The sequence below is a fragment of the Acomys minous genome (genome assembly GCF_964271855.1).
Source record: "Acomys minous genome assembly, chromosome: 1".
NCBI classification, from domain to species: Eukaryota; Metazoa; Chordata; class Mammalia; order Rodentia; family Muridae; genus Acomys; species Acomys minous.
This window is the reverse complement of record NC_140483.1, coordinates 10158360-10186347: the sequence shown is the minus strand read 5'-3', so window position 1 is coordinate 10186347 and position 27988 is coordinate 10158360. Positions and strand designations below refer to the sequence as shown.

General features: G+C 43.6%; 1 long non-coding RNA gene across 2 annotated transcripts in view; it reads right to left on the bottom strand.

Moving 5' to 3' along the window:
- Positions 1-2244: 2244 nt before the first annotated feature.
- Positions 2245-27988, bottom strand: part of LOC311599403 — a 35542-nt gene continuing 9798 nt past the window's right edge. The window contains exons 3-4 of one of the 2 annotated variants that reach the window (XR_014779881.1): positions 14683-14891; positions 2245-2643 (exon numbers count right to left, since the gene is read on the bottom strand). This is a non-coding gene — a long non-coding RNA (uncharacterized lncRNA). The remainder of the gene's footprint in view (positions 2644-14682; positions 14892-27988) is intronic. The other variant, XR_014779880.1, reaches the window with a different exon arrangement.

Genomic DNA, 27988 nt, shown 5'->3' with positions numbered 1-27988 from the left:
GTTAGGATTTTTCTTTCTGTCTTCACTCTGCACTCACCCTTTCAGTCTGAAGAAGTTGAACTAATCCAGTATCTACCGTCCACTTTTTTTCACATTTGCAAATAACATCGTATTTGACCCGAACCGATCTGAACCAAAAAGAAATCCATCAGCTTGCCTCCTTGGGAAGTTCAGAAGTTCAAGCATGAACGTTTCAATGATTTCTGGGACTGATTTTCTATGTGTCCTATGAGTCAGCTTCTGTGTTGATTTTTTTCCCCTCTGGTACTCTTTCTCTCCAACCCTAAAATAGTGCTACCCATTCTGGAAACATTTTCCTTGTGACACGGAAATATTGGGTGTCTTTGAGAACAATGGATGCTTTCTCCACTTGAAGAGCTAGGATCCTTGGCGGGGGGGGGGGGGGGGCAGGGGCGGGAGATGATTGACAGCCACTGGAGCCAGTGGCTTTCAGGTTCTTTTCTTGCAAATTTAAAGAATAAAATTCACAGCCCACAGAGGATGAGTTTTAGAAAGAACTTTATTACAGATTTCTAAGTGGAGAAGGGGGAAAGGGAGAGAGAGGGAAGAAAGGAAAAAAGGAGGGAGTGAGGGTGGGAAGGAGGGAGGCAGAAGGAGAAAGGAAAGGAGAGGGAGGTGTGAAGAAAGTATACAGAGCTCTATCAGGGGGGCAGGCTGGGTACTCTGTAAAGGACTCACGGAAGAAAGTGGAATGGACTTGGGGAGGAGGGGGGCTCCTTCCTTCCAGCACCTTCTCTCCATCTCTGTCAAACCTCTACGCAGAGGTGTTCACTTAGGAGATAAGAAGGAACAAGAACCAGAGCTCTCTTCTGGCAAGTTTGGCTTCCAGCGGGGGTGCTCTCAGAACTGTCATCTGGGGTTCCCACCCTACCTAGGCAGTTTCTATGCCCTGTTGTCACCCCTTGTAAATTCATATCTGGAGAACACAGTGAACATTTCTTATTCAGAACCCTTGAGAAATGTCCAGAAATTCACTGTGATTCAACTGGTTTGGATCCCTAGCCTACCCTTGTGCCAACAAAATAAACTGTGACATAAGTTTAGGCCTTAGTCCAGCTTCCATCCCCAAAGCAAGAGCCCCATCTGGACCATGAGCAATAAGATGGAAAAGAAATGGATCCCAAAGGAAAACAGGGCTCTTGACAGAAACAAGATGGAATTCTAGGGAGGCAAGCAGCAAATATCTAGCCTTGGCCATTAGCGCTTCCTCTGCCCAGATGGCAGCCAACTTACCAGCCCTGCTGTGCTCTGCACAGCCCACTATCATGCCTTCTTCCCTTTCTTCTCTGATACTGCCATGTATTCAGTGGGCTCTGGACCCACAGAATGTCATGAAGGAATATAAATGCTCTTCCTTTGAGACACAGCATAGGTCATGTGTATTGGGTCACCCGATTCCATTTAACAAAGCATCCTGGAAACACCAGGGACCTACAGAAATGAGCATTATGGCTCCCAAATGTATTGACCGTATAAACTGAAGCACAGATGGTTTTAAAAGTGCATCCAAATGTATAAAGAAGTATGACGGTGCTGGGGACAGGAATATGCTGCCCCAAAATAGGCTTCTCCACACATGGACTGTTGTGTGCTGAAAGCAGCGGAGGAACAGCAGACCGGGGGAAAGCTCTGGAAACAGAATGTAAGTTTCCCTTTTTAAGGACAGCTACACTCAGAAAAGCAATCACCATTTGTAAAGGTGGCACGCTCTCCTGCACCAAGAGAAAAGGATGAGGGCTGAACTCACCGTGAGAGAAAGCATCAAGCTAACCCTGTAAACTGCATCTTAGTGGACTGCCTTGCTCATCGTCCAGTCCTTGGTCATCTTCTCGTAGGCCCACCGTTCATCACCAGGAATAAATGCCCTTTTCCCTGCCAAGCCTAGGAGAGCATACAAATGCCTGATTCTGGCTGCTCTTCTGAGCAACACTTTCCTCTGTGAGCAACTACATAGATGTACATAACTAAAAGTGATTTTGGTTTTCTCTTGTTTATCGGACTTGTATTGGTTTTACTCACAGGCTAAGAAGCATTTAACAGAGTGGCAAACCAAATTTAGGGGTGCTATAGCTCTGTTATCTTTAAATAATTACAGTTTTTATCCTCTGATCAATTAATCCCTTTGACACTACTTCATTTCAACCCATAGAGGCCAGCTTCAAGCACATGAATCATTGTGAGCTAAGCTGTCAAGTGAATGAGTTTCCTTGGTAATGGGGGTGGGGATATAGGATAGAGCTAAAGGGAAGGGATCACACTGAACACATCCCACTTGTCATATTTTTACTAAAAGTTATTAAGATCCAGATCTGGGTAAATATGACATAAATGAAGTTATTGTCCTCAAACACCAGTCTAGAAAGAGACAGATATACACAGGACCACACATGTTAACAAATGTCCTCAAGGGTGGCAATGATGACACTGATTGAGAGTCGCTCAAACGTTCCACACTTGTGTTTCCATGATCCCTCCCAGAGAACAGATGAATAGGCCCAGGCTTTGCAGTGGTCCAGTCCCTGCTTGACATCTTCCTGTTGGTGACTTCTCCGCTGTTTGTTTCCCTTCCTGTTAAGCCTTGGCTCTTTCCTGCTGCTTTCCCTGCTGTTGCAGACCTGTGAACTGGAGGGAGGCTTGCTGAATAATTTTAAAAGGCCGGATCATACTTCCAGAAACAACACTCTGCTTACCTAAGATAACGAGGCGACCTACGCATTTGCATGTGTGTTCCAGACAGACACACGTGGGTAGTGATGTTCTTAGGTTGCTAGACGGTCATTAGGTCATTAGGGCTAGACCCCTCCCTCATAATCAACAGCTTGTAAAACTAAGGCTAAAACTGCAGTACCAGAACTACTGGAATTACCAGCCCAAGCAATGGACAAAGTCATACCCCTGGCCCTGGGAGGAGGCGTGATGTCCTAAACTGCTGTGTAGATAGGCATTAGTTGATAACTACCTACAGCTGATTCTAGGAGCCTTTAACCCTGTAAGATTACCATTAGTGTGCTTTCTGCTAAAGCACAGGGCATACCTTGCCCTCTCGTAAGAGTCAATCCAAAGGGGCCTGTCAATCACCTATCTAGGAAAAATGCTCTTCTGGAAAGCTGTCCACTAGACCATTTAAAAATAGCATAAACCCAACCTAAAATGTAGACCAGCACAATGGCCCATCTAATCAATTTTGCTTTGTGATAAACGGAATGACTCTTCTACAGTATGTTTGGTGTGTTCTTCCTGAATATTTTTTCAAAGAGTTCACAAGGTCTGGGGAGACTACAGTGAGACAAATCCTGGTGATGCTGTTAACCAAAACAGCCAGGGAGTCAATAATGACCATAAGCACACAGAGAATTCCAACACCACTAGGAACTGAGGAGTCGGGCTCTATATGAAAGAACTAACTGGATTAACTGGTGGTGAGTGACAGGGCAAAGCATAGCTATATCCTGTGCTAAGACAAGCATGCGTCCATGAGCATCACATGCCTTAATAAGCTCGGTGTGCATCTTGTCTTCTTCCTTTTTGCTACTCCTAGCCTCTCAAAAAAAAAAAAAAAAGAAAAAGAAAAAGAAAGAAAAAAGAAAAAAAGAAAGAGAAGAAAAAAGAGAGGAAAAAGAAAAGAAAAAGAAAGAAAGAAAAAAATCTTCTACAAGAAATAAACACAAATCACAAATACATGAAAGTTGTAACAGAAATAGAAGCAAGAAACAAAACATGGAAAGATCTAGAACACCTCCCCAGCAAGGTATGTGTATCCAAGTCTCCACAAAAATAAGTTAGCATCGTTATTCCTTAAGTTAGGAACCCCTGAGATTTGTAGGAGTCTGTTGAAATGTGTGGGCTGAGTCAGATCTGGGTGTAGAATTCAAGGTAACAGAGGAAGAATAGGAACAAGTCTAAGAACATGGTCCTCCTCCCACTTGCCCTGTGAAGGTTGCTTGATAAACTGAAATAAGCTGTGGATTAATTTAAGTAAGCCCCTCCTGGTTCATTCCAGTCCCTGCCGGGAACCCAGCACTCACTTAAGTCCACTCAGGCCAGAGCTCAGGCATGTCCAGGCATGGTACAAAGACTTGTAGGCATGTGTAAGACCCTCTGGGTGTTTTCTTAGATGAGAAATAGAGTGAAAAAATTCCTGTTACAGAAAGCTCTAGAGCAAACAAATCTATGCCAGGACAGTGGTCTAGAGTGGAAGGGGCAAAAGGGTATGAGGCGGGCATCTCAGAGGCTGATGGAGTTTCAAACTCCTGTTTTTGAAATATCAAAAATTTTACTGTAAGAGATATCAGCACTGGATTATAAAAAGGGCATATTTTACACATTTTCATTTAACATACTAACATATTCAGCTTTTAACACTAAAATATAAAACACATGGCAAATAATTGGTGTTATTCGCAAGGTATTAATGGATTTTGCAAGCATTCCAAATTCATACTTTAGTGTAGATGATCCATCAGGCTCCTTACAAAGAGATAGAGTGAGGCATGCTGCCTTCCTCAGCTCTGCTGACATTCTGCTGAGATGCTGACATCTCTCTGAGATGCTGCCCATCAGCCCTCAAGAGGCATCTTTTCATCTGCCCTCACTATGACATCCTGAGTATTATGCCTACTGGCTATAGGAAGAGAGCAAGTAGCAGGCACTCACCGAGATGCCAAGCATGCAGACCTGGTGCCAACATCATCTTCAGCAAGGTTGGTGACTGTGGTGACCACAAGCATCAGCACAGACACTGTCATCTTGACCAGGGGCTAGAAGCCTTGGCAAAGCTTAGTCATCAATCCATATTTCTTTAGATATACATTTTTGGTTTTATACCCCACCCCAAATTTCTATCAGATATTTCTGGAATTACCCAGGAACAAGCATTATATATTTTCCCATTTATTCTGTTAATTGTATTTTAGTTAATTAGTTGTTTCGCAGATATGTGCTTAAGCACCTAGAGGAGAACTTGGGGGGTCAGTTCTCTCTTTCCACCATGTGGGTTCCAGGGATAGTGCTCAGGTTGTCAGGCTTGACTGTGTGTGGCTTCAGATGTGTCTTCCTCCTGCCCTCAGCTTCCCAGCCTGAGGCCTATGCCTTTAGCTGAAGGCCGGTATGCCTCATTCATTTATTGATTTGTGCTTTTAAGAAACATCTTTTGGTCATCTAATATGAAATCAGTGTATAGAAACCATCCCTATGTTTAATCAGTTCACACTTTACCTCGGCAGGCAGCCTCAGTGTGAATACTGGAGAGTCAGTATGACACGACTGACTCACAACTCAGGCCGGTTACTGAAGTGGGAAAGGAGGTGAAAATTAATTCTGCTAGTTAAGAGAGTTGGGAAAGTTTCACAAAGTTGAAGGGGAAAAAACCCAAAACAAAAACAAACAAACAAAAAAACCCAAAACAACAACAAAAACAAAACACACTCAACTGAAGTTGGTCAACTCACAAAGAAAGTAGTGCTGAGGACACGGAGCGAGACAGCATGTGGCCCACAGCTCTGGAAGCCAGCAGACTGGCGTACCCAACCAGTGATTCCACCCATCCCAACAAGCATTAGCTGAGGGCCTCAGACGTGCAAAAATCTTCCCAAATTCTTTCTGTGGTTGATAAAGTATGACAGAAAAAAGAAAGAAGGAAAGACAGAAAGGGAAAGAAAGAAAGAAAGAAACAAAGAAAGAAACAAAGAAAGAAAGAAAGAAAGAAAGAAAGAAAGAACAAGCCACCTGTAGGCAGATGGGAAAGGGCAACTGAGAGTGCCATTGGCTGTCACCTCAGGATGAAGCACCCACAAGAGCCTGAGGCAGCTGGTCACAGCAATGAGTGCTTGTGCTTAGCTTAATTCCTCCTTTTTTCTTCCAACATTCTATAGATTTTTGGAAGTTTTCATATCATGCAAATGTTCATTGCAATGAGTCATTGATCTCTGGCTTCTGTGACACCATCAATATTGGATGCTCACTGGGTCTGCTCTCTGTTACTCTGTTGTTGACCTGTGTCATGGAGATCCTGCAGCTTTGGATCAGCACAAATAGCCCTTTCACTCATCCCTGTCCCAACCTTTCCTGGATGATATGGATTTTGGTGTGGGCCAACTCAGAGCCCTGGATCTGGGCCTATGTGGCAGATGAGCTTGTCAGTAAGTCAGCTTTCCCTTATCCACAGCACCAGGGTGAGCCCTCCTGCTCTGCCCTGGCTAGGACCCCTAATGCCACCACTGAGAGGAGGCAGATCAGCTCTCCTTCTCTTGTGCCCTCAGGGCAACTCACCCACCATTATCACACTTTTTAACAGTTCTCACTGACAGCTCCCTGTTTAGATTGTTCTCTGTTTTGGAGGTGGGGGGTTGTGGGAGTTATCACAGAAGCCTTCCCTGTCCCTCTTCCTTAATAGTGCAGCTTCAGTCACTGATATCACTGCAAAAGTATCTTCCTTGCTTTCAGTTAGCGGGAGCACAGATTGTGGGCTTCCCATGGTTTCTGGTGACAACACAGACCACTAATACAGCCCCCAGCTGCAGAAGGACCACAGATTTCAGACAGAGCCCTAGAAGGCAGCCTGGACCAAGGACATCAACATGGATTCAGGCTGCAGCACAGACCCAGTCCCTGGCTGCATCAGGACCACAGGCCACTCATGTCCCTCAGCAGTAGCCCAGATCACCGGCCTCGATATGGCCTCAGATGGTGACATAGGCCACTCATCAGGACATCACCAAAGTGACATATATCCATATGGATATCAGGTTCATCACTGACTGGGGCAGCAGCATGGACCACAGACATCAATACTGCCTCTGGTGGCATCAAGGACCATGGAGGTCCTTCGAGGAGGTCCAAGTGTCAGAAAGTGAACCATTCCTCACATTTGGGACTCTGTCATTGCCCAGAGCCAGGGCAGTCCTGAAGCCAGGTGGCGTGTTTGGGGCCTGAGTCTGAGTCTGCACACCACCCCACTGACCCACTGGGCAACAACACGTTCCACTGTCAACCTCAGTCCTCTCTCACACCTGTCACCTGTGGTCCCATCTGCAGTTCTACCTCTCTCCACAGTGCATGTACTGCTCCATTTTTCTATCCTTCCCTCCTCTCCATTGTAGTGGTGTGCATCTTGTGAGGCAGGGCAGCCTGGCTTTACTTCCTCCTTTTAATTCAGAGACTCAAGCCAAGAGAATGGTGTTGTCTACTCTTAGTGTGGGTTTTCCTACCTCACCTAACCAAGATAATCCCTCAGACACAGACAGGCAGAGACCAGGTTATGGAAAAGGAAAACTTAAGCCCAATCAGAAAGAGCAGAAATGAGCTTAGTTGCTAATGAGCCAGGTCCCTGTGATGCAAGCAGACCTGCCTCCTACCTGCCACCCTGCTGTTTCTCACAAATTCTATTCAGACTTGCTTTTTTTTTACATTGTATATTTTTTCACTTTTTTATTAATTCATTCATATTACATCTCAATAGCTATCCCATCCCTTGTATCCTCCCATTCCTCCCTCCCTCCTGCTTTCCCCCTACTCCCTTCCTCTATGACTGTGACTGAGGGGGACCTCTACTCCCTGTATATGCTCATAGGGTATCAAGTCTCTTCTTGGTAGCCTGCTATCCTTCATCTGAGTGCTACCAGGCCCCCCCCTCAAGTGGACGTGGTCAAATATGGGGCACCAGAGTTTGTGTGAAAGTGAGTCCCCACTCTCCACTCAACTGTGGAAAATTCCCTGTCCATTGGCTAGATTTGGGTAGGGATTCAAAGTCTACTGTATGTATTGTCCTTGGCTGGTGCCATAGTTTGAGCAGGACCCCTGGGCCCAGATCCACCTGTCATAATGGTTCTACTTGTAGGTTTCTAGGACCCTCTGGATCCTTCTATTTCCCCATTCTCCCATGCTTCTGTCACCTAAAGTCTCAATAGGAATGTCCTCCCCTCTCACCCACTTTTCTGATAAGTGAAGATTTTCATGGGACATGCTCCTTGGTAATAATAATTGACTCAGAAGGCAAGGAAATTTTTTATATTTTGAGGGACTCGGGGATATAAGGCTGTGACTCACCGGAGGTGTGGGGTAGACATCCTTGAAGACTTTGCCCCACAGAGAACGCTGACTTTTACCACAGTGAAGCGGTCAGAGGAGATATCCAAATCTCATCTAGTGGACTATGAGGACAGAGGCCCGGCTGACAGAGTCAGCCTATTTTGCTTGTACATTTTCCTGCATTGTAATTACCTTCTGTGATACTAAAAATCTTCTGTAAAGTTTTATCACAGTCTCGTCTTGGCTGGATTGCAATGACATGAGGGATCTGTGTGGAGGGGGAAAGAGGTATGGACTCCTTTCACTCTGAGATCAGCTGTGTGAAGAATATTCCACTGGAGGAGGATAGACTTCCTAGAGCTGCAGGAATTAATCAGCAGGAGAGTGAGGATAGCCCATGAACAAAAGGACCCGCCCCCCTCAAGCTGGAATCCTGCAATGCAGAAGCACAGGTGTGCAGGACTGACCTGGAAGGCCCAGAAGACACCTCCCCCACACCCTCTCCCTCTGAAGCATGCAGGAGAGAATAGAGCAGTCTGGATAGAGGCTCAATATCATTTCTTTCTCCTGAGGACACACAGACTTCTTCCTGTATTCCTTCCACTAGTCAAGGGGGCTGTATTAGTTACTTCTCTTGATGCTGTGATAAAATACATAATGAAGGCAACTTAAGGAAAGAAGCACTGGTCTTCTTCCTGCTCACAGTGTGAGGATACAGTCTGTCATGGCGGGGAGGGATGTAGGCAGAAGCTTAGGGCAGCTGTTTACACTGACTCCTCGGCTAGGACGACTGCTATTACAGATGCTCATTGTCTATCTCCACATTTATCTTGGGTTCTGGGGGTTCACATTCAGGGGGGCATGCTTGCACAGCAAGCTCTTTTACTCCTTTTGTGCTCTCCTGGGCCCCAGGCCATGGAAAGGTACTGCCCACATGCAGGGTGGGGTTTTCCCATCTCAACCAACACCATCTAGAGTCTCTTCACAGACGAGCCCAGAGGTCTGTCTGCATGGTACTACTGAATCCCAACAAGTTGCCAATTGAGATGGATCTTCAGGGGATATAACTGAAGCGATGTGAGCCTAGGCTCTAAAATCCCATAGTCTTCTCTGCCCAGCCACTCTTTACATGCTTAATCTAGTGGCTGCGAGGACTCCAGGAAGCTTAACTGGACAGCAAGCTCAGAGACAGAGAGAGACTGGGTCCCTGGACCACACAGCAGAGCATCTAGACCTACATGGAATCACGATGGAGAAACATTGACTGTATTAAACTAATGAGGCCTCTTAGGTTGTTCTACTAATACAAAATTACCGGGACTAACAGAGTAACATGAATGATGTCTGGAGTCCTGTTATTATACAGACAAAGGCCTTTAAACCATGAGAGATCTGAGTGTGCACAAGCACGGACCAGCTCTAGATCCCTACTCAAAGAGCTCATCATAAGAAGCGTAGTAAAGAGGTGACAAAGAGAGGGGGGAAACCCAGACGTTTCATCAATGGTTTGTTTTCCTGCTGTAAATATTAGCGATGAGGCAAAGAGCCGCCAGCAAGCACCTGAGCAGAGACTGCTGTAGAGCAGTTGCCTTGACAGAGCTGCCGAGCTGTGTGAAGCTGGGTTCTATGAGTCAGGTCACTGAGAAGTGAAGCTAAATGAAGCTCTGTTCTCTCTGGTGAGCACACGGGTCCCTGTTGATGCCCTCCATCTCTGCAGGGCCATAGCTTTGTCTTTTGCTTCCCTGTGTCTATCAGAAAATAAGACCCTTCAAAGAAACAGTATTAAGTCAACTCGTCCTCACTCAAGACCTTGCCAACACAGTGCCATCCATAAGTGGCTCTAAACTAAATAGCCAAGACCTATAAAATAATTGGCCCTGCCTAGCCTGGTACTGGTACTATAACCCTGAGCAAAGGCCCATGGCCATTACGTTGCTTCTTGTTGCAGTCTTATTCATGAGAAAAGTGACTAACGCAGTCTCTTACTTGCTCTCCCTGAAGCTATAGAATTAGCCATGTGTGCATTAATCACACCAGAAATTAAATACAACTCTCTGCAGCCGACTGGCATAAATACAAAGCTCAATTTTAGGGCAACTGACTGTCCAATCAATAGACAATCTGAGAGGGGAAAGCGCATGCTCTCTAGTTGAGTCCTGTGGGAGCCTGGGCTGTTACTCAGAACCAGCACAGAATAGCAGGTTCCTGGGTGGGAAGAGAACACACAAAGAATAAAGAAACACATTTTTCCTTTTCTTCTCTGCGTGTATATTGATGTTATTATTGAGACTATTTATAGGTTTATTTTATAATATGCTTCTTACCCTCAGAATCGGCTTTTGTGACAAACCAGATTCACGGAGTGAGTAAAGAAAGTGATCAAGGCACAGAAAAGGGTTGAGATTGGAATGTGACAGTCACAGATGCTGTGTCAGGCAAGTGGAAAGACACAAAGCTTGAAGAAAACAGACTGACAAACCTTGCTATGTGTCTCAGTTTCCTCCTCTAGGACTAAGCACCTCTGCTTTAGCTGGGAGAATGGTTCTTAGTACTGCTGTCACCACATACAGAGACCAGAGCTCTGCTCAGAAGCCCTAGTCTGTTCTGCTAACTGTTTCCCCAGCATCAAGGATGGAAAGTTATCAGGTACATCAGATGCAGGCTCCCCACATGGAGCATGGCATAGAGTGAACATAATTTAGTGACTGGAGAAATGTGAAAAGAATCCAACCAGGTGGCTGAACTCCCAGAGGCAGGAGCTATCTGGGACAGTGACAAGAGCTAAGAGTAAAATGTTCAGAAATTTGCAAGGTGGTCCTAAAGAAAACCGTTATTTGAAAAGTTGCATTACGGGCTGGAGAGATGGCTCAGAGGTTAAGAGCACTGGCTGCTCTTCCAAAGGTCCTGAGTTCAATTCCCAGCAACCACATGGTAGCTCACAACCATCTATAATGAGATCTGGTGCCCTATTCTGGTGTGCAGGCACACATGCAGACAGAGCACTCTGTATATAATAAATAAATCTTTTGAAGAAAGGTTGCATTACAAACATTACTGGAGCCAAAGGACCTCTCAGTTTCAAAGTCATAACTCACATCAACAGTAGAACACTGGGAAGACATTAGGATAAACTGGTTATGAAAGGATTTAACAGGCTGGGATCAACTGTTTCTCCTGGTGTAGTTGAATTGAGCAAATGTTGGCCTTGAACATATGACCTCAGCAAAACCCAACAGAAGCATTTTGTGAGTTTCCATTGAAGGCACAGAATTTGCAATTAAGTATGGTATAATTTTTATTACTGGTCATAAATAGTATGTCACCCATTATTTATGTCAATAAAGTCACAAACTTTTTTTCTCCAGAAAGCCAATCCTTAGGCTTCCTAGCCCACCACTGCCTAAAGCCTGTACCCCAGGAGACCTGAATGGAGCAGTTTGTTCATCTTAGTTTAATAGCCGGAACCTACATAAAGAGGGAATAGGAAACAAACTCCAAAGAGTTGTCTTCAGCATCCAGGTGTGTGGTATGGTACGTACACACACACACACACACACACACACACACACACACACACACACACACACACTCACACAGTAGTTTTAATTAAACATAAAATTAAATTTGTTCTATATATACCTATGTACGTAGCTGAAAAGTGATTTTATATAAGATTTTAGTGGGCCTGAGTTATTGTTCTTTGTGTGCTTTGATTTACTCTGATTTTTGAGGCAGAGTCTCTATTTTGCTTAAAGAACACAGACCAGTTGGTGCGGGAATGGTAAACATAGCATGGTACATTAATAGCTCACAGGTACATTACTCAGGCTCCAGTTCTGCCCGGAGATCTCCGCCTCATGCCTTCTCAATGTGTAACAGGCGTCTCCAGAAATTCATTCTCCTTCAGGAAAGCCTACCGGCCAGAAATTCATTCTCAATTCCCCCCTGACTGACTGTATCCTAAGCCACAAAGCAGAGACACAGTTGAAGATCTGAAGTCAGTCTGTCATCCAAAATGACCCATGATTCTCTGGATGAAACTATACAGCGATGAAGATGCCAAAACTCCCAGAGTAAAGGAAAAGAGAAAAAGAGAGAGAAAAAGATCTGAGTTCCACACTCCAAATTTTACAAGATGACTAAGTAAGTTGTCACCAAGGACCCCTTGCCTGTCCGTCCTCTACACTCCGTGCTCCTCTCACCGTGCCTACAAGAACTGAAGAGACAGTACTTGGCAATTTGCTGACATTTACTCCTCCTGTTTTGAAGCATGGCTAATTTTATTAAGAAAAGGATGTTCCAAATAACAAAAATTACCATCAGTCCCCACAGTTCACCTAGTATCTTCTTCTGAAGAATTCAAAGGATTTAAAATTAAAAGTTTAAAAGTATCTCTGTGGACAGAATCCACCTACATCTGAAAAAGCTGAAGGTTGAATCTTGGCTTTTGCTGCCAGCAATTAAACTTTTTTTTTTTTTCAAATTTCTCTAAAAACACTCATGCCATTGGATCCAATCTGTGTGGATGGGACTCCTGATTCTGCAGGGCTCAGGGCTAAACATGAGATGTGAGTCATGTGGAGATCAGGGAGGATGAGTGATTGGTCTCAGGTCACTTATTTTCAAAAGCATTTTGAGGCAGGAGGGAAGAAGAGAAGAATTTCCACAGAGTAAACCTTTTGTGAGAAAAAATAACACCATTTTATCCTGGGAAGTGAGGCTGCCTTGATGGACTTTCCTTACTGCTGGAGGCCACTTAACTGCTTTTCTGCTTCTCCCTTGCATCACATGGGCATGACAGGGGATGGGCAAGCAGCATATGGTTGTGTCTAATGTGTCCAAAGTCCCATTTATTAATGGTTTTTCCCCCAGTTTTGTGCACTTGGAAGGTGGTGGAACCTTTAGGGGGCATGACCCAGGAAGTACTTCCATCATGGAATATGTGCAATTAAAGGAGACTGCATCACCCCCCCCAGCCCCCGCCTTTTTATTTCTCCTCTAAGATGAGACTGGCCTTGCTCTTCCATGGACCTCCCTCCATGGGTTTCAAACAACAGGACCGATTGGCCATGGGCTAGACACTTCAAAACAGTTCTCAAATAAACCTTGCTTTGCTTTTTTGTTATTGTTGTTTTTTGTTGTTGTTTTTGTTTTATTTCATTTTGTTTTTTTGAGACAGGATTTCTCTGTGTAGCCTTGGCTATCCTGGACTCACCTTGTAGACCAGGCTGGCCTCAAACTCACAGCGATCTGCCTACCTCTACCTCCCGAGTGTTGGGATTAATGGCATGTGCCACCACACCTGGCCTAAACCTTGCTTCTTTATATAAGTTGATTATCTCAACTATTTCTTACAGTAACTGAGAGGTGACTATCAAGGAAATTTATTTTTATTTCCATAATACCATACTTCTCTCTATGTCTCTTTTGTGTTTTGACAACTTGAAAAATTGGACATTTACAATTCTCTCTGTTGTAAATGAAAGAGTAAGATAATTTTTGGGGTCTTTAAAGACTGCTGTGACATTTTGATGGAAATCATACCCAGACCATCACCTGACATTAAAAGATTTATCATAATTACAAGTTTAGAGAGGAAGGCTTGCCAAACATTCTGGAAGATCTAGGGAAGACGTGCACAGGAAGCAGGCTGAACCAGGCAGATGAGCAACTAGAGGAGCAGTGTGAAGCACACGGTTTTCTCTATGCCCACCCTTGCTCTGAATAATGACACAGAGACCTCTCTAATTATTAAAAGCTTTAGGCACCACAGCTGGGCAGACACTCAGCTGTTCTAACCCCACCAATAGTGGCCTGGCCTACTTCCCAGCCATGTGGCCCATTACCTGCCATCATCCAGTCTTGCCCTGGCTGCTCCTTCATCCATGTCCTGATGGCGACTCTGCCTCTCTTTGGTCCCTACCTGAGACTCTCTCCCTGGGCTTCAGAAGCCCTGCTTTAACTCTCCTGCCCAGCTATTGGTCGTTCAGCCCTTTATCTGACCAATCAGAAGGTGATGGAGAACAATGTTTACAATATACCAAGACAAGAGATGCTTCATAATAATGACAACGCCAAAGTCCAGGCTTCAGCCAGATCTCTGAAATCTGGATTTGAATAGACAGTGCACAAAACATCCTCTACCATCTCCCCATTTTAGTCCAATAAAGGCTCTTTCTCTTACAATAATAAACTAAACTATATACAATAAGAATAATCATGAAAACTATCAGTCAAGAATTACATTCACAATGTTCATTTGTATTTGGCAACTTTGAAGAAAGTGCTCTACTATCTATCCTGCCTTGTTCTGTCCTCTCTTGTCCAAAGCTCTGTACCTAAATCACTTTCTATCATAACTTGCATTTACCAGCCTATAAATACCTTTTTAGACCCAAATCATTTTTTTAGACCCCTTAACAACCTCATCAGAGACCTGAGAAGGATAACTTTTACATGAGTAAACAGGAAGTACAGAACAAGCAGCTTACAAAACTATAGAAATGAAAGAGGCAGCTGGCTACCTGAACAGTCACCAGGGCTCATCTGTAACATTGGGGGTATCCATCTTTGGCCTTATGGCCCAATATAAAACAGACTTTTCTGTGAAGCAGGAATTATGAAGGATTTGCCTACCTTGTTCTTGCAAAGTTCAGCAGTAGACTTCCTCTGTGTTCTTCTTGTCCACAGCTTAGACAACATGTTGTTTGAGGTTGAGGTAAGAGCAATTTCTTTTCCAGTGGCTAGCTTGCCATATTTGAGGCAAATTCCATATGGAGGTTCTTCAATGCCCATCATCTTCTTTGAAGTAGAATGGGGGTGCTGCCAGGAGCAGTTCTGTCTCACTGTCAAAAAAAAAAGCCTTTTATAAATAAAACAACTTTTTGTATTGTGTTTTGTTTTTGAAGACAGGGTTTCTCTGTGTGGCCTTGGCTATCCTGGACTTGGAAATGCCTTTACAAATTAAAGCTCATGATACTCCAACATATGTATCCAGTAAAGTATAATTTTTAGACACAATGGCATAGAAAATGTTACACATATATCTTACAATCTTACAGGGCAACCAATTATAGAAAAGCTCTACAAGGACTTAAGTGAAAATGCTCATAGAACAGAAGGGGGATATGGGATTTCGCAGAGAGAGGTTAAATAACACCTTATGGTCTTTAAAACTTTTAAATGTCCACTCAAAGGTGGAGAATATCATGTTCGTCGGCTAGGTCTTGGCAGGGGTTCAAAGTTTACTGCCTATATTCTCCTTGGCTGATGCCTTAGTTTGAGGTGGACCCCAGGACCCAGATCTGCCTGTCATAAAGTTCTTCTTGTAGGTTTCCAGGACCCTGTGGATCCTACTATTTCCCCATTCTTCCATGTTACTCTCGCCTAATGTCTCAATAGGATGTCCTCTCCTCTGACCCACTTTCCTGGTAAAGTTTTTCATGGTACGTATCCCTTGGACTAGTGTTTTGATATAAGTGAGTATATACCGTTTGTCTCTTTTTGCTTCTGGGTGAACTCACTCATTATGATAATTTCTAGATCAATCAATTTGTCCACAAATTTCGGGAATTCTTTGTTTTTAATAGCTGAGTAGTATTCCATAGTGTAAATGTACCACAGTTTCTTAGTCCATTCTTCTACTGAGGGACACTTAGGCTGTTTCTGACTCTCACACAAACTCTGGTGCCCCTTTTCTGACCATGTCCCCTGGATGGGGAGGCCTGATGGCACTCAGAGGAGGGATAGCAAGTTACCAAGAAGAGACTCGATATCCTAAGAGCATATATAGGGGGAGGAGGTCTCCCTCAATCACAGACATAGGGGAGGGGAGAAGGGGGGAAGTGGGAGGGAGGGAAGAATGGGAGGAAAGAGGGGAAGGGCTAACAATCGAGATGTAAAAAAAGAAAAAAACACTTTTAAATGCCAATGAGACCGGCAGCACAGCTGCTGAAACACCCTGCTGAATGGTCAGTTAGATCCGTCTATAGATGTGCTAACTTCAGAATGGAAATCAGCAAATGTGCTGCATTGGGGAAGAGGGTGTGCTCTTGTCTCAACAGGAAATAAAAAGCAATTAAAAATAAATTAGACCAGGGGAGAATTCATGGAAATCTTGACTACAGACATGAAGAAAGAAACCTAAAAGAAAAATAAAACATGTAACATATATGCTGATCCCCCTACATAGGAACAGCTATGAGACTGGCCAATACATATCTCCATATAGCCAATCAATCTTGTTGGCTACAGAATCCTCAGGATTTATGTCACCTTTTCATATGACATGGATGAAAACTTATATTACAGTTTGGTTATACAGTCAACTGACTTATAAAGACAGACAGATGCCTTTCACCTGCTGGAACACAGAGCAGAGAATCATGGTGACTTTCCTCCTCGCATGGCTCTCTACCTGGACCCTCTCACTGAGATCTGAAGTCCTGCCTAGCTACTCTATGTTCAGCTCTTTATTAACCAACCAAAAAGTGATGGAGAATAAGGTTTACAACATACCAAGACAAGAGATGGTTTATAAAAATGACAATTCCAAGTCCGTACTGTAAGCAGATCTCTGGGTACATAAATCAGCATTTGAATACACAGTGCATAAAAACATCTCCCAACAGAGCAGTCCCCTAGGAAATTGCTTTTTGTTGGGAGAAAATACAAGCAAATATGAAGATATTTCATCCATGTGCAGATTATCAGTACAACATGGTCAGAGGAGGGAAAGAAGGAGCAGCCGTGGCAGGTACCAATCTTACTCTTACTATATTGGTGCACTGGGTTATTCAGGCAGGGCGATCATACCCTTTCTGAGAGATGTTGAGACATCAGTACATTATGAAATAAAATTTTGCTGGCGAGAAGAGGGGAGAATCAAAACTCATCTGGCTAGATCCTGGAGGCAGATATGCAGGATACTGTAGGATGGAGAAGTTGGTTATAGTGCTGGAGGAACCTGTAGGTTGAGATAGGAAAAGAAGATACTGCTGAAAGCCTAGAGATTGGTGTTGGCACAGACAGGGGTAGCCAGACTAGGTTGGGGTATTGGTTGTGGGAGGCAGGTAAATCTAAGTCATTTGGGGGTGAGTGAGTAAAGGAAAGGAACAGGCAGACTAGACCCTGGAGAAGGATGTCTAAAAATGTAAGGTTAATAAACCATTTCCTCACCTAAGTTGCTTTTGTTTACAGTGCTTTTTCATAGCAATAAAAAAAGCAACTACAACAATTATTCAATTAAATTAATAGATTTCAGAAAAAGAGGTACCAAAGGAAAAAAAGCACAAGCAGAAAATACAATAAAATAATGTGGCTTAGATCCAAATTATATCAATAATTACATTAAATATGAATGGACTAAGTAGGTTTACTAAAAGGCAGTGGTTGTCAGATTGAATAAAATAAAGATTTCACTGTGTATATTTAAAATAAATGTAAATTACAATAACAACATAGGTAAGTTACAAGTAAAAGTATAAAAATATATACCATGCAAACATGAATTATAAGGAAGTGAAATAAAATGTAAGATATGGACATGGGGATTTAGCTCTGTAGTAGAGCATTGTTCTAGCAAACACAAGGCACTGGAGACAATAAAAAAGATAATCCAAGAGGTCCAACAGTGTTAGTCACTATAGAAAGTAGAATTAAGGAAAAGGTCAAAGAAGTACTATGAAATTTTTCCTACATTTGAAGGACATGTACCTTTCGATTTAAAAAAACTCAACAGTGCCCAATAAAATACAAATTCTTTAAAATTCTCTTCAAAATGCCAGCAACAGAGTATACTAAAAATTTTCAGAGGTTAATAATATATATACATAAGTTCTAAGTTAAGAATGACATTAGGCTTTTCAACCAAACCCTTAGAGAGCAACATTTTCCAAAGCTAAAGAAAAATGATTGGCAATCTAATATTATATTCAGTCCGTCTACCACTTAAGTATGATATTTCTAGCCATACAACACCTTGAAAACTTTACTTTCTTATTTCAAAAGCTATTGATGGATATGGATTGCCCGGCAAGAGAGTAAAGCTGAGGCTGTGACTCTGAGGAAGGGAAGGAAATTCTTGGGGTGTTAGAAATAGAAGTGTCCTGAGGTTCTGGCTACGCATCAAGCCTAAAGCGTGTTCAATGTAGGAGGTGACAGAACAAACCGGGATGTCTCCAGGGGAGGAAATTGGATACATTTACATAGGAAAAACATTGTGTAAGGAGGATTTCCCAGCTCCCTTTGCAGTTAGGAATGACAAAGCAACACAGTTCTGGCCAATTAGATGTGAGCTGCATTCTATTGGGTAGAAATGATGGGAGAAAAAAGCTATTATTTCCCAATGGGAAAAAAAGGCAAAGACTGACTGACAATCACATTATGGTTCTCACTCCTTCCTCCTGCCTAGAATGAGGATGGGGAATCTGAAGGACATGGAGAAGGCATCTTGAGCCCACCAGCCATGCACCAAGGATCGTGAAGCCCCACCATCTACCCCAAAACCCCAAGCTTGGACAAGGAAGCAACTCCTGCATATCAGGCAGCCCCTGTGTCCACCTGATTTCATTACATGTAAGCCATGTCCAACCTCTAGGCCCAACCCACACAGCCTCTCTTCTGCTTCAACCTGCCCTGTCTGTGTCCAACACAGAACAAAAGTTCTCATATGTAAATACAAACAACATGGAAACCTAAGACAGTATCTGCCTCCCTCCCCACAGAACCCTCTTGTCTTATAGAAATGTCTGACAATGAGAATTACCTAGATGAATTTAAAAGAACAATCATAAACTTTCAAGGTTCAAGGAATTTAAAGAACACACACACACACATACACACACACACACAAACATTAATGGACTTAAAGAGAATAAATAGTTGAGTGACATGCAGGAAAACACAAACATAAGGCTTATGGAAAAAATCCAGGATTTGAAAATGGAGTCCAATAAAGAGAAGGAAATATTGAGGAGAATTCAAGCTTAAATAAAGATGGAATTGAAAAACTTAACTACCCAAGAAGAAAAGCCAATGAAAAGACTTACAAATAGAATGAATCAACCAGAAGACAGAATATCAGGACTCCAAGACAAAGTAGATGATCAAGATGAAATAAAGAATATGAAAAAATTAACACGGGAAAGGAACACACAGGCAATGTGGGGCACCACGAAAAGATCAAATCTTTAAACTATAGGCATAAATGGAGACGATTTCCTACTCAGTGACGTAGAACAGATATTTATCAAGATCTTAGAAGGAAACTGCCCTAAACTAAGGAAAGACATTCAAATACAGATAAAGGAAACACAGAACTCCAAGTAGACTAGGGCAAGAAACAGCCTCACAGCATATAGCAGCTAAGACACTGAGTATACAGAGCAGAGATGTGTCTCCTAGATGACACCAAATGCACTCAAACTAATGGAGATTAATTGTCATGGGTGATAAAATTGTCCTCTACTATGAACTGAAAATCTGATTGACTGAATTTTGCATATCTAAAATATGTTTTCATATTTATTCATATATAATAGAATTGATCTCAATACTTGAGCAGGAGCAGTTTTTATAGTGTTATTGATTCTGCACCTTTGCCTGCCCATAGTTTGTGATGACACTAGGGAGGACTGAGGGGTCTTAACATACAGTAGATTATGTTAACATGGCATAGCTTCTAGTAGAGCTGAGTTCTCACTCTAAAATGAAGCTAGACGGTTTTATCCCTAGATTAATCCACAACAGATTTTCATTCCCACCTTGAATGGGTGCCCAGAGACATCAAACATTAGCTTAAAAAAACAGTTTCCACCATAGGGAGAGAAGACTGCCAGAATAGCACACATTATGGTAATAAGTGTCTGCTATAGTAATCCCAACACTTAGCTAAGTGAAACAATTCATTAAGCCCCAAAAGCTTCAATAGAGAATTAAAAACCATGTTGAAGAGAAAAAATAATCTACTCAGTCTAATATGTATGATAGCTGGAAACCACAACTGGGGACTCTGGGGAGATGGCTCAGCCAGTTGTGCTGGCTTCACAGTTCAGTCTGAAGCTCCCATATTAAAAGCCAGACACTGTAGTGCACACTTGTAATTCCAGGGCTGGGAGTGTGCTGGCAGCCAGGTTAGCTGATTTGGTGAGCTCCAATGAGAGACCTTGTCTCAAAAAATACAGTGAAGACTATCCGAGGAAGACACCCGGTATCATCCTCTGGCCTTCACATGCACCTGAACACACCTGCACACACACGGGCTTGCATGTGAACATGTGCTACTCTTCCTTCAGACTTCAACCTAAGTCTCTTTATGAACAGACTTGCTTTGACCAGTGTGAGGCTCAACCTCCACTGTTGTAGGATGGCCCAGCAGCTAACAGCACTTGCTGCTCTTGTAGAGGATGCAGGTTTGGTTCTGAGAGCCCACAGAGTGGCTCACAACCATCTGTAACTCCAGCTCCAGGGCACCCGGCACCCTCTTCTAGCCTTCACTAGCGCCAAGCATGCACAGGATGCACGCACATACATGCATGCATGCATACATGCATACATACAAATACTCGTGGTTTTTTTTTTAATTTAAAAGGAACTTGAACTTCTTTGAATACAGTAAGCATCCTAAGCAAAACCACATGCTTTACACTTATGATATTCTAGGTTATAAGCTCCATGGTTACGGAAGCCATGCTAGAGAACTCAAGGACATAACCTCGAAACACAGAAGATGCACAGTAATTCACTGTTGAGTTGTTAGCTAGGGGTGACATGCATGTAGAAGTATGGTTGGACTGTGTTGCATGTTCAAAATAGGGAAAGTGGGGAGACTGTGGTACAATGGGGTCATCAGAAAGGGATTTTTTATAATGTAACCTTTTATATTAACCTCCCCCCTCGCAGAGTCAGAGGGCAGAGCAGAAACTGGCAAGCTGAGTTGAACAGCCAGGGGCACTGTGTGTGAAGCTCCTTACATAACTGCTGAAGAGGACACGGACAGAACGGACAGCAGCGCAGAGCAACCTTCACTCATCTGCAGCTGGCAGAGGTAGAAATGGAAAGTGTTTGAATCCTGGCTGCTATTCAGTTTGGCCAGGACCCCAGATGGGTCATCTTCCATGCTTATTGCTTCCTGTTCCTCTTAGTGAGAATAAGAGACAGGAGGCATGGACAGCATTCCTTTCTTTACATAGAGAGGGTCAAAGGCGGTCAACTTGCAAGTGTGAGAACTAGACACAAGAGTAGCATTGCTTCATCTAAAGAAGATACTTTCAGCATAGGTCAGAGGAGTCACACTGGGCTGAAGCTGTGCTTTTGGTTTGAAAATTGAGCCGGAAAAAGTGAGCAGAGATAAAAGAAAAGGAAGGAGAGAGAGAGAGAGAGAGAGAGAGAGAGAGAGAGAGAGAGAGACAGAGACATGAAAAGTTTTCTCTTTAACTTAGATGCGATAGTACCTAAAGATACATGTATATAACGCATGCTGCATATATGCATATATACAATATATGTAATGCATATGTATGTAATATGCATTACCCAAAGAGATATAAGTAGTGTATGTGCACTAAATAACATTGAGGCAGATATAGAAACATATTATTAATTTATGAGCCTGCTTAAAGAGTGCACACAAGCATATCAGTAAGTAGTCTTGAAATTTTGGATCAGAAACATGATGATGAAAGACAAAGAAAAAATTTGCACTTCTGAGATGTTATACTTATCAATGCCTTTCCCTACTACAGTTCATAGGAATTCCTGCTTTGTGGTAGTTAGTGCATATACACATACTTACATCTCTTTGGAAAATGCATATTACATACATATGCATTACATTTGTGATCCAGCAGAGGCTTCAGGTGTAGTCCACTGCTGTAAAGGTCACACAGCTGTAAAGGTCACAGTGGCACAGCTGCTTAGCCAAAGCAGGATTTTGAGCATTGTTCTGAAGGACTCCAAGTGCACTGAAGTCTCAGAGACGACCCTCACAAGTGGCAGAAGTTTGGACTAGGTAAAGCCCCGCCTCCCTGCTATAGATTATCAATTAGTCAGAGAGCTGTGGAGTGAGGTGTAGTGTGTCTGTGGGTAGTTTTACCAACGCTCTTTCTCCTCAGATTTTTGAAGCTAGCACATCACTTTTTGTTTTGCTTTCTTTGTTTTCTTTTCTGAATTCAGAAGGAGCTGTGCTCCGGTGTCCTCTGGGCAATGTTGCTAGAGGCAGCACTCCCGGAAGCTCTCTGCTCCAGATGATCCCAGACCTCACATGACCTGATTACCACATGTGTGGAAGTGTAATATCTTTCCAGGATGTGAATCCTCCTAGCATGGAGCTCACTTCCAGCCTCCTGCCTCAGAAGCTGCTGCTCTGAGCAACTAACCTAAGTATCATCAGGTAGCTTTGTTCAGGTCATGGGCCCAAACTAGGTGGACAGCAGATAGATGTGCCTGAGGGAGCATTATACCCCTCCCCCCAGTACAGTGATCTCTTGGACAGGCACATACTCTCTCAGCTTAGCTAAAAGCTCAGGAAGCCAGGAATGAATAATAGTAAGAGCTGTAGGAGTAACAACCACCACCACCACCACTTATTGGGCTTTGCACATATGCCAGATACCACGTCCAGGACAACCTGCCAATCACATGATGGGAGAGGTGTGATGGTCCCTCAACTCTCAACCTCATGAGATGTACAAGCACCTGGCATACAGGCCTATCTGGGCATTCCTGTGAGGAATTATCTTGACTAGATTAACTAAGACGGGAATCTCTGTCCACTGTCCATTCCCTTAGACTGTATGAAGAGGGAAAAGTGAACTGAGCACAAACACTCATTGCTTTCTTCTTCCTGGCTAAGGGTAAAAGGTAACATGCTGCTTCAAGTTCCCACTGCCTTGACTTTCCTGTCATGGTGGACTGTGCCCTGGAACTATGAACCAAAATAAAATCTTCCTTCCTAAATTTGTTTTGTTAAGGTGTTTTATCACAGCAACAGAACAGTGACTAAAACCACAGGGTAGACCTCACTGTAGAGTGCTCTTTTGTTGGGGAAGAGGTAGAGGTCTTGTGTAGCCATGTTGGTTTTGAACTCAGTATGTTCCTGGGGATGATCTTGAACTCCTGATCCTCCTGCCTCCATCTGTGGAGTGCTGGCCTTACAGCTGTGCACTGCCATGCTCAGGTTTCGTGTAGTCCTAGGGCTCCAACCCAGGGCTATAGTACCAACTGAACTACATTCCCAGGCATTCTCTAAAGTACCCTTGTGTCCTACACGGGTCTCCTCAGGGTCTAATTGATCACTCCGCCACCCAGCTATGCTGGGCTCTCCTGGACTACCTTCCATCTTGAGTGTATGAATTTAGTTCACTGCTTTCTGAAGACAAGCTCCAGCCTGGCAAGGATGACTTCAGATTTTCACGTGTATCTTCCCTCCCTTCCCTTCCCTAACCACCTCCACTTGTACTTTATCTCAGTCTTTTAAAGCTAGATGGGGCATCCAGGAAGTATCTGCTTCCCTTTTTATTCCACAGTCGACAGGTCTCCTAGCAACCCTGGCTCTTTGCAGTCTGGGAGGTGGATGTGTTGAGGGAATCTGGGAGGCAGAGGTGAGAACGCGAGGAGAGCTCTTTCCTCCCAGCCCCGAAGTACAGAATTGCTACTTCACAGTAATTAATATTACCGAAGAAAGCATTTGCTCTCCATGCCATATCGCACCCTCAACCCTCGGGGTAAGAAATGATTTGTTAAGGAGGGCTGATCTGTACTTTGGTGCCAAAAGCAGAGATTGTTTGAAAAATTTTGAATGATACAATGTCTGACTTGCCTTGGGCACTAATGAAAAGGACCGTGATGCTAAATGTTTTGGGGGTGGAGTTTACACGATCAGTTACATCACCATGCTGTTCTCAGTATATATATTGAGAATTGCTCTTTGATAATAATATACTTTTAAGGTCAGAAGGTATCTTAAGATGAGGTTGTTCGAGTATCATAGTTTTAAGTTGGTAAATAGCGGCCCAGAGATGTGAGATGTTCACTTCTAGTTAGAGGTCTGAAGGGTGGGGGTGGGGTGGGGCTTAAAACGCTGTTCCTGAGTTCAGCAGGACACTTCTAACTACCCAGTGCTGCCCACATAGATGAGCCATACTTGCCCACCACTCAAAGGATGATCTGCAAACAGCTTGGTGTTTTGGAGTACAGCTTGTGTTACAGACACAGAAGAGTAACTGAGTCACATGACTGTGCCCTTGGCCTCACTGGTAGCATGTCTTTCCTGGCTGAGTGAAGACAGACCACAGACAGGAAATGCAGAACTCATCACTCTGCGTCTTCAACCACTGTTCTTGAAAGACTGAATCTTGTCTTTACCCTAGAGGTTACAGTGAGAAGGGAGACAATGTCCCTTTCCTTGTGACTACAGACAGCTCAATCTCAGAGCTATTTCTGCTAAATTCTAACAGTCAGTGACAAACAATCAAGTCAAATTATCTTTGAGGAAAAAGAGGACGTGACAAGCTCGTTGTGACAAGCACTCAAGAATGTGAGAGATACTGCAGGCACCAGGGTGGCAGGACTGGAACTGGCCTCTGCACTGTGCCTGGCTGTCCTCTGGGGTCTCCAGAGAGCTCTGTTACCTGACTCTTAAGCAAGACTTCTCAGCTGGGCATGCTTCCTAGCACTGGGAAGATAGAGGCAGGAGGATTAGGAGTTCACAGGCTCTAGGAGGCCTATCATACACTCACCTGAAATTCATACCCTCCCCTAAGCCATCACTCAGTCAGGGAAGAAAGGAGGAACTACAGTTAGGCAGCACTGGCACTGGCCCACACCTCTGTCAGTGGTGGGGAGGGGCTAGTTACTGGCAAAGGATCGACAGGAAGCTAGCTCCCAGAAAGACAGGGCAACAGCCACCATTATCTGTTACATCTCCTTTTCCAAAAGTGCTAGGGCTCAGCACGACTCCATCACACATGCTCACATATGGACTGTTAAAAAATAAACTTGCGTGACAGCATAGGCAGCCCAGGGAATTCTGGATGAGTTCATCAGCCTCGTCACACATGAGTCATATCCATATAACCTGTAGGACTCCTCCAAGGCCTGTTACATGTGTGTTACATGTAGGATCTGGAGCAGGGAAGCAAGAGCCAATGCTCTAGTCTTGGTTTTGTCACTGACTAACTCTGTAGCCTTAGAAAAACTCTTTCCTGTTTCTTCTCTGTTCCTTGTTTTATCAAATGGAAGAAGTCAGACCAGCATGACTCTACTATCCTACAGTCAGTGCAACAGAGAATGTCACTGCCCCCTCTAGTGGTTCGTCTTACTTAGGAAAAGAACCCAGAGTGGCTAAGTTCCCCTCCTGTTTCTGGAGAGTCTGCCTGGCACATTGCTATGGAAGGGGAAGGGCAGAGAGAAAGGGTGCACTATGCTGCATGCTCATTCGACAAGCACTTGACCTCTACTCACCAAGATACCATGTCCATACAGTGGTTGACCAGAATCCACAGCGATGGTAACCTTTCAAAACAGTTATATTCAGAAACAAAAACATACCAGCAGTTTGCCACGGTATAGCCAGTAGAGGATAAGTGTTGTGGTTATCAGTATGGGCCAATAATGTTTATTATCTGGCCTATACTTATTATTATGGCAGTATAACCCACTAGCAAGCCTCAGTTAACCTGGGGCAGAGCAGACATTAATCCTCTAAACTACTTCCCATAGTGGGGCAGATATGGGATACCTGTCCCAATCCCAAGCCATCTGCTTCTAGTACTTTCTATCAAGCTACCTCCCATCCATAATCCCATATACTTGCTAATGTTCTTCATCTGGGGCAAGTCCCCATCCACACCGGCCATGTGCTTCTCTTCCATCTAACCCATGGCAGCCTTCTACTTCTCTCTTCTGCTCTTGTCTCCTTTCTCCCAAGATTCTCTCTGTCTTTCCAAGCCCAGGGACCTTAGCCACATCTATCTCATTTACCCTGCCCAGGTGTGATGGTATTTTTATTAATTAGCATCAAAATACATCAGGCCAACCGATAAGAGGAAAGGAGAGCTCAGCCTCACTAACGGAGTTCATCAAAATTCTTTTAGTCCTAAAACGTTTACTGACTATGTACCATGTACTAAAGTGCAGCACCAAAGATGAGAGAATCCTCATTTCTAGCTCCTTTGGTGCTCATTTGAGTCCTCATACTACAGGAATCAAAGACTGTGTAAGTGAGGGAATAAACGTTGCCCTAGAGAGACCTAAGGTGTTCTCTGAACTGCCATGGTAACCGTGAATACACACCTGGGTAGTATCAGGGAAACCATCTTTAGGGAAATGATCCTTATAACTGATGCCGTATGGGACTTGCCTGGGAAGAGACAGCACAGATGTCTCTTTGTCACAGATAGGGCAATGATGACAGGTCAAGGAATGATTCTAGCAAAGTCAAACCTGGTGAACTAATGAGTTACTTATGGGAGCTTAGGTGAAGTGCTTCACAGCTGCATCCCTGAAAAGGCCATGCAGCAAGGTGACAAATCATGGAAGCTGTATCCCTGCAGCTCTCTGCCAACCTGCAAGCAGCTGGACAGCTTGGAGCACACCCTTCAGGCAACTCTGCCTCAGTTGGTGTTAAATTCAACTGTTTGCTGCCTCTATTGCCTTGGGGAGGGGCCTTGGGAACCTAGCAAGTCTACACTCTGCAGGATTTGTAGGGTTCGTTTCATGCCTCCCTCCTCCCTCCTCCCTCCTCCCTTCTCCCTCCTCCTTCCGCCCTCCTCTACCCAGTAGGGAATGTTTCAATATGGAAGACACAGCTGAGTTATCTGAATACTAGTTCAGGCCTGGACCAGGTCAGAAACAGAGCAAAGGATATTCGAATTTTAAGTTTTAAAAGACATGTAAATTGTCAACACAGGCCATGATGCACAGAGGAACAAGACTTACTGTCCTCACAATGATCTATGAAGGAAGGAGAAGGCTTGAAGGCTATCATAGCTGTATTCCCAGAAGCTGTGGTTGCAAATTAAGCATAGTTAGGATGTTGATGGACACATGCAGAATATAACAGCCAAAGTATGCCTTAATGGCGACCAGACCTTAGGGAGATAAGCCTTTCTGGATATACACTTGCTAGCATGTGCTTTTGTAAGGTGGCCTGTGTTCAGACCAGAGCTTATTAAATGTTACTTCTTGCAATCCCCTTTTGTCTAAAAAAATCATACACAATCCTGGTATGCAGCTATATAAAATAGGTATACTAATCAAACATCTACTGATAATAACTCATAGAGAAATTTATTTGGCGCTACTACAGAGTTATCCAACTGGTCAAAATGCAGAGACTAAGCGACTGCAGGGTGCCAATTAGTACTTGAACAATGCAACCCCAACACCTAAGGCTCAGGGAACATTGTGGAAGATGAGACAGGATGATTATAAAGATAAAAAATCAAAATGTCTCCTGTGATATACTGTCTTCTAGCTATGACATGGTGCTGCACCATGCAGGTCACCTAAACAAGACCTGCATAGTGACAACACCAATCAACATGCCAATAAGAAATCTCACAAGACCCCACCCCTAGATGAAGAGCCACAGGCAGTCAAGTCAATGCGTGTTGAAATAGGGAGAATCAATTTCTCCAAGCATGAACCTTCTGAGAGTTATCCAGTCCCAAGTGGCCAGTCCTAAACACATATGCATAACAGCAAGACTAAATAGGGTGTATGCATGTGTGCATGCATGTGTGTGTGTGTGTGTGTGTGTGTGTGTGTGTAACAATAGTAACTGTAGAAAAAGAATTCATAAACTTGAGAGGGAGTCAGGGTGGATACAGGAGGAGTTGGAGAGGCAGGGCAGAAATAATATAAATACAGTACTCATGTAGAAAATTCTCAAAAAATAAATTAAAAGCTTAATTTGAAACAATTCTTTGATAGGCATGTAATT